This window comes from Pleurodeles waltl, chromosome 8, assembly GCF_031143425.1.
Source record: "Pleurodeles waltl isolate 20211129_DDA chromosome 8, aPleWal1.hap1.20221129, whole genome shotgun sequence".
NCBI classification, from domain to species: Eukaryota; Metazoa; Chordata; class Amphibia; order Caudata; family Salamandridae; genus Pleurodeles; species Pleurodeles waltl.
The window spans coordinates 176,716,520-176,729,140 of record NC_090447.1 but is presented as its reverse complement, the minus strand read 5'-3'; positions in this window follow the sequence as shown (position 1 = coordinate 176,729,140).

Sequence of the window (12,621 nt, the reverse complement as noted above, 5' to 3'; positions counted from 1 at the left end):
TCCCTGGCAGTCCAACCACCAGGGTTTTAATGTGGCGGTCTTAAGACCGCCACGCACATAATGACCCCCTTTGTCTCCTAAGTTAAGCCTTGTTGCTTGTTGCCAAGCTACTAAGGGTTGAGCAGGAGTTAATTTATTAAGGCCTAACTGGACCTAGTGGGGGTTAGTGGCCTATTGCTAAGTGTAGGTACTTACCTGCCTTTACCAATAATCCACTTTCCAACAAGTACTTTTTAATCTCGCAGAACCATTTAATACTACACCATTCAATCCAGTATACTGGCCACTGATCATAGTCACAACTCTCTTGTGGCTCTAGACCCATTAGATCCCCCATTGGTATTTCCCACCCAGGTGACCTCAGAGAAAAGGCCCCCCAGCAAGTTATGGTACATGCACGGATAAGGCTTTGGTTCAAATTTTAGTCCCCCACAAGTCTAATATGCAATACGTTCATATTTGCTCAAGTTAATACCCCTGATGGTGTAGAGGGTGGGATTCCGATCTTTTAATGCATTACACTCAGCCAGCCTAAACTCAGTGGCTTGATCCTATTGCAGGTAAAGGCCCACTGGAAGGGCTGCGAGGGCATGTCTGTCCTTGGCTACCCGATCTGTAGCCCTGGAACCACAATACAGCAACCCCATCCAGGCCGGAGATATCACTGAGGTAGATATAACATCTGACCAGGCTGATGCAACCACCACAGGGGTTGCAGCCTTTACCAGGCTGATGCAAACAGCACTGCAGTTGCAACCCTGATCAGACCAATGCAAACACCAAAACAAGGTTGTAGTAGTGAATATTGACCCCTCAGAATATCATGGTGCAAGAATATCGAGGGACAAAATATCAAAAGGTAAATGCAGATAGGGAAGTATGGATTTACTACTCTTAACTCCACACATATGTACCATGAAGATATATATATATCACCAAAGTACACATATATGGAGTTAAGCATAGAAAACCTAGAGTTAATTATCACAATGTTATTTTCAATATTTTGTCCTTGATAATGTGTCCCATCGATATTCTGGTGTCAATATTCAGGTTGAACACTCAAAATTGTTGTAGACTTGACTGGGCAAATGCGAACACTAAAACAATTGCAACCCTGCCTGGGCCGATGTGTGAAAGCACACACACTTTTTCATAGGTCTTGCTGGGAACAGCTGAGAGACTGGGAGACCCTCTGCGCCATGGACAACTTCTGCCTTTGCTGTCAGGCAGTTCACTGTTGCTGGGTATTCCTCAGAGCAGGAATTAGCTGGGTTTTTCCTCCAGGGCAGTCTCTTCTCCTGTAGGACCAGGCAGACTTCTTCCCTCTCTCAGCAGGCCAGCAGGCTTTTAGGCTCTAGGCAGACCATCAGCTCCTGTAGCAGAAAGTGCAGACTTCTTTTGACTTCCCTCACCCCTGGAGCACTGGCTGGTAGACAGACATTAGCAGAACTTTACTCTGGAGAACAGTCTGTTTTTTGGTCTTGAAGAACTTTCAACTGGAGCATAGTGAGATGGATGAGTCCCACTTTTACACTAGACAGAGGTGGTGGATCCACTGTCTCAAACTTCAGAACCAGTTTAGGGTAGTTCTCTTTCAAGTGTGTTTCTCAGACTTTCCTAAGGCTCCTTAGACAGGATATTAGGATCCCCCATCTCACTATTCTACTGCAGGTGGCATTATACATCTGTAGGCGCTGCCAAGTGAGAAATCATAGGGCGATTCCATGCATCCCAGAGCTCCCCTTCGTGGGCCTACCACTTTGTTTACTGTTGCCGACCTGACTGCTTGGACAACTGCAGGATTGACATCGGCAGGAGATTGCTTCCAAATGAGGATGTTCATGGCTTTGGGAGATATTATGGAGCAGCATGCACTGCCAAGGGGCTGATTCCTGCACAGTGAAGCCTTACTTAAAGCGTTTGCAGCCCTATGGCAGTGCCACAGAGAGGAACCCAAGATGCATGATTACTAAAGCTGGGTACTTCACGCCAATAAGTCACCTGGTTCTATAGAGCATTAAGTAGCATGGAGTGTCAACCTCTTAACACCCTAAGGGCCAAGTGGAATAATATTTGTATGAAAGTCTTTACAGATAGGGCATGGAACAAAATATTATCTTATCCCAAGAAGGTCTCCCGTAGCACTAGGCTCAAAAACACCCAGTTCAACTTCCTCCACCTGACTTACCTCTCTCCGCATAGGCTCCAAGTAATATATGGTGCTGATACAACGGGATGCCCAAGGTGCGGACACCTGGATGCAGACTTCTGCCACATGACAAGGAGCTTCCCAGTCCTCCGGGTGTTTTGGACGGCAGTTTTGCATTAACTGCATCTTGCACTTGGATGAAGTATTCCGCAAGGAATAGAGACCTGCATTTTGGGCACCTTCCCGAGACCCAAGAAGGGTGGGGTGGGATCTAGGTTTCTGGACCTAGTGCTGGCTCTTGCTAAACTCTGTACTCCAATTGCCTGGAAGGCTAAAGATGGTCCTATATATGAGGACTGGGTACAAGATGTCACAAGGTGGGCAGAGGCAGAGGAGGGGATGCTCTGAACTGAAGACAAAAGCAGCATACATAGGCACCCTGTGGCTGATGCATGGATTGAATTATTCGGTACTTGGTTGTGCCCTACTGATGCTACTGATTCAGAGCAGGGCAGTGATGCTGATGCAGAGCATCAATGCCAGGGAGATACCCGGAACAAGAGCACAACCTTAAACTAGACGGGCTAGACGATGGGATGCAGCTAATTACATGCTCCCCACAACAGTCATTCCTACTAGGAACCTGATCCATCTGCAGACCCCACCACTGGACAGGAAACCTGATATGATACCCATTTTGTCCGACACAGGACGATCCAAATAGATGCCTTCTCCTCGAACCTGCTGCCGGTTTCCTACCTTAGTGTTAATCAAGTTCTGGACGCGAAAGACCCTACAGTTAATTCTTATACTGATTATTTTTTATTTGTTGTGTAACACCGGTTGTTTTAGTTATATTGGCTTAGACAATGGTATCTCCGTTCCCTCTCATAATGCAAGGCTTCTTACACTGTATGAAACGAGCTCTCCCCACTCATGAGGGATGTCCACAACGGGAAACTACAATAAAATGCACAGAATCTGATGCTGTCGTCACAAATGAGAAATACAAACGTGCTAGATGTAATGGATTGTCATTATAGTTGTCCATTATCCTTGTTACACCGCATCTGTCTACTCTGTGAAAAAGTATAATTGATGTATGCCTATAACCATCTGATACATTCTGGATACCCAAACTCTGATTACAGAATAACTGTTGTTGTTATGCCGAAAATACCAATAAAGATATAAAACAAAGTGTGTTTCTCAGACTTCTCTCCAGACACACCTTTAAAAAAAAAAAACGATGCTTCTCACAGTACATAGCCTGAGGCTGTCTCCAAACTGGAGCTCTGGCAACATGAACACAAGGAAATGCAATGTTTCTGCACTTGGTTGTCATCAGCCTATGTGAAGCATTAATCAGGGGTATAAAAAAGAGCAAGCCAGACCCAGAAAACGTCCTTACTTTGAACAACAGAACCCCCAGTCCCATCCTTCAAACCTACCATCACCTAACAGCAGTGCTGAAGAAGAACTAATCAGATGCACCATTCCAATAAAGTATTCAATGAATGTTTAATAATCTTGTCTCACTTCTTCTCACTTCATTGTCTGGATCTTTATTCTCCAGCCATAGGACTTTAGCAAACACATTTTCATTATAACTCATAAACAAGATATCAAATGCAATAAAACCAGTCAAAAACAGTCTAATAGAATAAATGAGTAAATTTACATAAAATTAATTTAATAGCAGCATAAGAAAATAGATTCAGTCACGTACCTAGGGCAGCTGGACAAGTGAAAAAAATGCATAAGTGAATTTACATAAACTTCATTCAATAGCAGCAGTAAGAAAATAGATTTAGTCATGTACCTAAAATGGCTGGATACGTAAAAAAAACCAAAATGCATAAAATTCATTCACTAACAGCACAGGGGCGTAATTTAGGCTAGGTAGCTAGTATGATGGATTCCTCGAGCAGTATTTACCAGCCACATTACATTAACTTTCCAGTTCTGCAGACAAAACCGACTTGTGGCAGCATCCTTCAAGGGGCTAGCTTTTTTAGTCTGGTCCTCCACATGTTGAGCAAGAAACGGGAGACAGCAAGAATAATAGGTTCGTCCGGTATCGGTTCTCAGAATGATAATCGTCGATCTGTAATCCTAGTCCCCAAAGTGCACCAAAGCGGCAGAATCCACTTCCTCTTGTGCATATGATAGAATGGGCAGAACATTATTACATGGTTAATAGATTCTATTGTATAGGGACAGAAGGGGCAGAATGCATCTGACTCTAAAGAAGTGTGCAGCCATTTTGTCGTAACTGAACAAAGTGACAGGGTCCCAAATCGGAATTTCATGTACAATGCTTTAGCAAGAGGGGTGCAATCTCATCCAAATAACCTTCCAAGGAGTAATCATCTTTAAATTCAAGGAAAGCTGTAGTAAGGGAACCCACCCTCACATTCCTTAAAATCACAGCATCTATAAAACGCCGATGTGGCCCCTTGAGTGTTGAATTCGATATCCCACGAGCTACCCGAGGTGTAGACCAGAGACTCTCACATTCCATCTCAGTCAGCCAGCATTTTAAAAACCTGAACCACAGGATCCTAGAAGCCCCAGGTATTTTCAATACATCCTCCAATCCCAACCAGCATGGCACAAGTTCTGCCGACACCCAGACACTCCGCCAGTATAATAGGGGTTTAAGGCCCACTTTATTGGTAAAACATCTGTCACCCAAACATGACCGGAGGGGAATGAGTGGAGGGCTGGTGGGAAGATTAGTAAAGAGAGGCAGGAAATGGTTCTCAACTAGCTCCAAATCGCTTATGTGACCCCAAAGCTCCTCTACATGTAATGACACTCCAAGGACTTGGAGATTGTAAATTTGGAGAGCAGGGGATACTGAGTGGAATTTAGAACCTCATAACGCCCTCACAATGCCCCCTGAATATTGCTCTAACTTACGTCTACCCTTCTGGATATGGGAAGTCCAAACTGCTCTGTAAGCATGACCCCTAAATAATGAAACATCAGAACTCTTTTCAAGAAGACACCAATAAGAACAATGTGGGAGCAGGCTGTTGGGCATGGATTAAAGACCATGGGACAGATGTAGGAAGCCTTTTGCGCGTCGCAAACTGCGAAAAACGCAGTTTGCGACACGCAAAAGGCTTAACGTGATGCACAACCTCAAATTGTGAGTCGGTACCGACTCGCAATTTGAGGCTGCGACTCGCAAACAGGAAGGGGTGTTCCCTTCCTATTTGCGACCGCATCGCCATGCTGAAAGTGGTTGTAACACATTCGCAAAAGGGAAGGGGTCCCCATTAATATTCATGAGGTGGGTCTTTGCGACCCCATAGTGAGTCGCAGAAGGTGTCTGAGACACCTTTCTGCATGCACTTTTGCGAGTTGCAATTTGCGAGTCGGTCAGACTCGCAAATTTCAAGTCACAAATTTTTCCCTACCTACATCTGGCCCCATATTCTTAGTTTTAGTATGATTAATCTCCAGGCCTCTCTGCTTGCAGAAGATTCCAAATTGGTTTAGAAGCTTTTGGATCCCTAGTGGGGATTTTGAGATTAAAAGGGTGTCGTCTGCAAACTGGAGCAACAGAACCTTCCCACTGGCAAAACTCAGGGCATCATTATTGCACAAACCAAGCTGGGTCACCAAATCATTATTAGATAAAAGAAAAAGGGTTGGGCTAGCATACAGTCTTGCCTTACACCCCTAGTGACTGGAACGAAGGCTGTCAATTCACTCAGGGGATCACATCTGACCTGAGAAAATTTATTAGAGTAGAGCCAAATGATAACATTAACAAGGTATTTACGAACACCCAAGTTCGTCATGACCTTCCACAGGGATTCCCTTGGTACAAGGTCAAAAGCAGATCGAAGGTCCACAAAAACTCCATACAGCCGTCCTCCCTAGAGTAACATATTTCCAGAAAATTAATTGAAAGAGAAACACCTGATCAATGGTATTGGTCCCGTCCCTGAAGCTGGCTTGCAAGGGAGTCAACAGGCCCACATCTTCCATCCAATCATGCAATCTATCCAACACAATCAAAAAGTTTTTGGGAGCTGTCAATCAGGCTGAGGGGCTGGTAGTTGAAGGGAAGGGACCTTAAGCCCTTTTTGAAAATTGGAATTATCTCTGCCTGGCCCAAGGAGGAGGCATAGGGGAGCCACCCAGTAAGGCATTAACATACATGGCACATAGTGAACAGTATCTGGAGAAGCTGTCCTCATCCTCCATCTTGTACCATGCAAAACCATGCGCATCCAAAATGATCCCCTAGCTTCAGTACTTAGACCCATACACAAAGAGTTCTACTACTGCATACATCCCACATGCATGTGTACTCAACATGACCACAGGATGTCAGTGTGAGGATCTAGATGTTACCATATCAGTGGAACGTTACATAAAAATGTAGTAGGCCACTCTCTCACTGGCTGTGGTAAAAAGGTCCTGTCACACTATTAATCTCAAATCACAGTATGCGACCACCACTGCTTGATATGCTACAAATAGGACGGGAAGAGTAGTCCTCTAATCATGTGCCCCTCCAGATCATAGGACAGGTCCTGGACCTCTCATGGTCAGGGACAGACCTAGGTCTATGCACATATGCTAGATTTGTGTGACCCCGGGCCAAAATAAAAGTCAGCATGCATATAAACATAGAGTCAGACAGTCAGGGCAGGGGAACATGCCATACATGGGACATTTCTATCCCAATAAACCTCAATCTTGTAATTCAGACAAGAGGAGAAAGCTGGTCACAGGAGCAATGAAAGCCCCTCTTACAAGTGGATTGTTGCACAGCCTACCTGAGATCTTTTCTTTCACTCTTTGGAAGGGGGCAACAGAATCCTCCTTCAGCCTCAGAGCTTCTTTCTCATCAGTAACAATCATAAGTTCTGACTGGGAAGCCCCAAGAAGTCATTGTCCTGGCCAACTCTTCACCCAGGCAGTGGTGCTCTTAGCTGTACTTGAAGGCTTTTAGCTCTCTAGCTGGCTGAAAACAGGTTCTTAGGACACAGGACAGTTTACTGCCTTCTTCAGATCACTAACTGCAAGTCTTTATCTTTAGTAATACACGTTTCTTTAAGACTTTATAGGAGTAAAGTCAGATTTGCTGCCCTTTGTCCAATAAATCCTCTGGGCCGATGCAATGGAGATTCTACTTGAAGGTGATCATGACAGCCTTGCACATAGAGTCAATTTATATTTGCAAACAATACATTTGAGTTCAGCCTAGCCAGCTATTCAGAGATGTTGTATAGAACCTATAAATGAAGTTAAGATCATTTTTTCCACCTACAGTTCAATATGTTGTAAACATCTCAGGATCCTATGAGTGTCTCTGAAACCTGGGCAGTGTCTGCCATCCTATAACATCACCAGTGAATATGTATTATGTTAAAGCAGTCCTCTAGCCAATCAGGGACTGCTGCTGGATATCAGTTTTCTACTAACAGAGCTGCCCGCATGAAGTGCAGAGGTAAAGTCAGCAATTCTCTGTTATTCAGTTTAATCAGTGGCCATGCCCTCAGTTACAGGGGATGTCTACGAATTGCTTCTTTACAGGCTGCCTGCTGACTTGTGCAAACTGGTCTGCTACAAAAAGGCATGCACATCAATTTCTTCTATATTCCACTGAAGGCCTTGGAGAGCCAAAGCAGACACACAGCAACTTGGCTACAATAGCTTTGAATTTAGGGAGCATAACATGAAAATGAGAGAGGGGCAGCCGAATCAGATGTCTCAAGGTTTATAATGTCTGGAATGGCAACCAATCCTCTCATGGCTCAACTTACACTGAGGAACCCCAGCCTTGGGAATCTACACATGCACCTCACAAACATGCACCTTGCAAGTGTGGAGGGAGTGAACTGTTCTGATCAAGATAGACTAAATGGATTTTTCCAGATAGACACCTGAGGAGTGGATAAAAAGACAATTAATCCATAGCTGTTAATCAGGTGCCACTGTTAGTCATGTCTTGAATTGGACATACGAAGGGTGCAACCCATCTCCAGCACAGTCATTTAATGTGCTGGTGACCAACCTGTTTTAAAATCATGTAGAGCAACAGTCAGGGGACTCAGGGCAAAACTTTGGTACAGGAAAACAAACTTGATCAGTAACAAATGTGGGACTTGTAACTCTAGAACATCTGAGGGGAGAGTCATCAGAACATTCACACATAGCTGCAGATGCCATGCAGAAACATTATCTTCAGTGTAGCATTACTTTTGTTTTCACTGGGCAGCTATCAATCTAAAGCAGCCCAATTGGTTAAGGCAGAGAATTAAACAAGCAGTGTACCTTTCCATCATTTGATAGCTGTAATAATGAAGTCATTTTCAAGGTCAACTTTTCTATAATTTATAAAACAACGCCTTACAGAAATATAGGCCCTCATTCGGACCTTGGCGGGCGGCGGAGGCCGCCCGCCAAAGTCCCACCGTCAAAATACCGTACCGCGGTCGCAAGACCGCAGCGGGTATTTTGACTTTTCCCCTGGGCTGGCGGGCGGCCGCCGAAAGGCCGCCCGCCAGCCCAGGGGAAAACGACCTTCCCACCATGAAGCCGGCTCGTAATCGAGCCGGCGGAGTGGGAAGGTGCGACGGGTGCTACTGCACCCGTCGCGTATTTCACTGTCTGCTATGCAGACAGTGAAATACTAGCGGGGCCCTCTTACGGGGGCCCCTGCAGTGCCCATGCCATTGGCATGGGCACTGCAGGGGCCCCCAGGGGCCCCGCGACACCCCCTACCGCCATCCTGTTCCTGGCGGGCGAACCGCCAGGAACAGGATGGTGGTAGGGGGTGTCAGAATCCCCCATGGCGGCGCAGCGAGCTGCGCCGCCATGGGGGATTCAAATGGGCAACGGAAAACCGGCGGGAGACCGCCGGTTTTCCATTTCTGTCCGCGGCCAAAGCGCCGCGGTCAGAATGCCCAAGGGAGCACCGCCGGCCTGTCGGCGGTGCTCCCGCCCCCGTTGGCCCTGGCGGTGCAACACCGCCAGGGTCATAATGAGGGCCATAGTGTCCTAAATGTTGTTTGAAAACGTATCACTCCATATAAATGAATTATAGAAAATCTGCACTGAGTAGAATGATATTTAGGGCACGACATTTCTTTTAGATGATATATTTACTAATGATAATCTGACGTGGGGGGAGCACACTGTCAGCATGTTAATACCAGTTCTCCCATTGCATTCTGTATTTGCAGTTCATAGTGTTTTCAATTATTCACAGGTAAAAAAGTGCTGGTCATTAGTGTTGACATTGCTAGTGCTTGCCTATCTGGACGTACATATTATAAATGAAGAACCCTCTCTTCTAAGCAGGAAGTCAGGCAGCCAGTCAGTCACGTAGGATAAAGATGTAAATTTATAAAGATAATGAGCCTCATTAAGAACCTGGCAGTCACAAGACCACCAGGTTCACAGATGGTGGTCGGACCGCCGCCAATGCTGCATTTCGAGCACTATCTTTCAACCCTGGTGGTTGGGCCGCCAGCTCTGCCAGGATCAGAGATCTCAGCGGTCTGATGGTGGTGGCGGTCCTAACCCACTAGGGCAGCGCTGCTGGGGATTACGACTCCCTTCTCCACCAGCAGTTTCATGGTGGCACCACCGCCATGAAAATGCTCATTGAGAACAGGTGCAGGGGGCCCCAGGGGGGGCCCTGCACTGCCCAAGCACTTGCCATGGGCAGTTCAGGGGCCCCCCTAGCCAGCACCATCGCAATGTTGCAAGGGTGCTGGTGAACCCTGCGCTCTACAGTATTGCAGCCGGCTCGATTACGAGCCGGAGATAATGCTGTTGGCTGGTTCCCGCTAGGCCAGCGGGCGGAAACTCAGGTTTTCACCTGTTGGCATAGTGGGAAACTCTTAGTGGGTCCAACGGGGAGGTAGCCAGTGTGGTGGCAATCTCCCTGTCGGAAGTTTGGCGGATGGTGAACTCCTAATCAGGCCCGAAGTCTCTTAGGTTACAAGTTACAGTTAAATAAGTAAAGGGGTAAATGCTCCACTAGGAGAAGCATCCTACTGCTCAGCCCACTCTCTCTAAATGACACTCTCCCCCTCAAGCACTCATCAAAATTCCATTACATCACACACACTGGCTGAGGAGCAGGAAACTATGTAAACATGGAGTGGATACATCACAACAACATCAGGTTACAACAGTATGTTTCTGGGTTCAACAGCAGAAACTAGCAGGTGGATTTGGAGATGCCTGAAATGCTGTTTGTTTTCTATCAGATACAATACCCCTCCAAAGAATGCAGGTGCATCCCTGAGCACATCAACTAAATAACTCTTAGAGAAGTCCAACAATTGCGGGGACTGTGGTAGAGAGCACACAGCCAGCATGTTACCACCACCAACTTATTTTTTCCTATAGACACACCTTTCACTGGTCTTATTTGCATTTCAATGACTTGTCTGTGCTAATAAGATGTCTCATTATGCTGCCAGTATCATTTAGTATGCAGTCACAATCAATAACAGAGACATTTTAGGGGACAGCTCCAGGCTTTTTGAGCAGTTTGCCCCAGGTCATATTTGCAGATCCCACCTACATTACAGCACTCATTACTGCGACTTACAATCACTTTTCCTGCTGATAGTCAAATGTGGTATGTACACCTAGATATCTACTAGACTTGTGCTCCCAAGTCGGTGTGGTGCTAGAATAATGTCTAACATAAATATTATTTCTTAATATCTTTTGCCAATGTCCATTGGAGTTAATAACGGATGATGTATGCCCAATTTGATGACACTTTTGTAAATGGTGCTTAAGATACAATATATTAGTCAGACAATATTTCTGACAACAGTACTTGGCGTTGGCATTTGACGTTGGCAGTAAGACTTTGTCACCAACGGACGCATTTGCAAAGAGCCCAAAAACATCATGACAGCTCAACTGAGCTACACCAAGGGTCCAGGACTTGAGGGGCACTATGTTGGGGTCAGGAACTCACTCCAGAGGTATCCTTGTGCTAGTTCAAGATGGTTGAAGCCTGCTATGTCCCTATGGCTCAGAACAGGAGGCTGGCAAACTAGCTCTTGGATTTACTCTGGTAGTCCTGGGTTTAAGTGAGATGCAGGGCTCAAACAGCAGGGCTGGCCTCTGAGCATTCAAGGCAGGCTTCAGGCAGCAAAACAGCCCTTCCAAGTGCAGCAGAGCAGTCATGTAGAGTACACAGCAAGCCACAGCAGCAGACAGTTCTCAGAGAGTTCTTCTACAGATCCAGAAAGTGAACTGAAGAATGGGGTTGAGAGCCCTATTTGTATACCTGGTACCTTCTTTGAAGTTGGGAGAAGTTTCCAGAGGTTTTGCTTTGAAGTGCTTGGGATTCCCTGACTCCCATGCCCTGGCTCCAAGCTGGCAGCAGAGACAATGTGGGGGTGACAGCCCCTTTGTGTAAAGGTAAAGCACAGCCTATTCAGTTGCAAGTGGGGCTGTGACCAGCTCCGACCCCATCCTGCCAGCAAAAGGCCCATTCAGTCACACCTAGTCTCCCTATAGGGTGACTGTCTAGGAGGAATTCACAAAGTCTATCAGCTATACCCAGTCATGTGACCTAAGACAGGTTACAGGCACCAAACAGCTAAGAGCAGGACATTTTCAAAAATGTAATTTAAGATCCAACTTTATCATTAGAGATGATTTATAATGGCAATTTCATAGATAACAAACATGAAATGCTTATCTATCCCCAGTCAAACTTTAGCACTTATTAAATGTAATAAGGCAACCCAATGTTATTGCGTGAGGCAGATAGGCTTCAAAGTAGTGAAAAACAAATTTAGGAATTTTTCACAACCAGTACATGTAAAACCTAAACATACAGGTCCAACCATTTAGTTACATTGCACCCTGTCCTATGAGCTTACTAGGACCTGCCTTAAGGATGACGGATGCAATAAAAGGGGAGTTTAAGGTTTAGCTAGAGGGTTATGTTGCTAGTCGAATCAGTAGTGTAAAATTGCATTCAGGGTGCAATGGAAAGCCTGGGCATGTTTGAAGGGCCTATTTAAAAGGGTGACACAATATGTGCTACAGGTCCATCAGTAATATTTAATTTATCGGCCCTGGGCTTGTGGTATACCTTTCCACAAGGGTCTTATAAGTAAATAAAATGTGCCAATCTGTTGTAAACCAATTTTACCATGTTTAGGGTAGTGAGCACAATCAATTTAGCACTGGTTAACGGTGGTAAAGTGCACAGAGCCCTAAGGCCAACAAAAAACGAATTTCAGGAGAAAAATGTAGGGAAACAGGCAGAATGTTTGATGGAAGTCTAAAAATCAGTGACTACTTGCTGTACAATAATGGCTTTTTACAATGTATTTGTCCTTTGACCCAGGCAGGCAGAGGGACAATAGTGTTCACACAGGGTACTGACAGCTTGTGTCTGTAGTTTTAACCTTTTTCAGTTCTGAGGACCCCCACTGAGTCACTACTGGAAA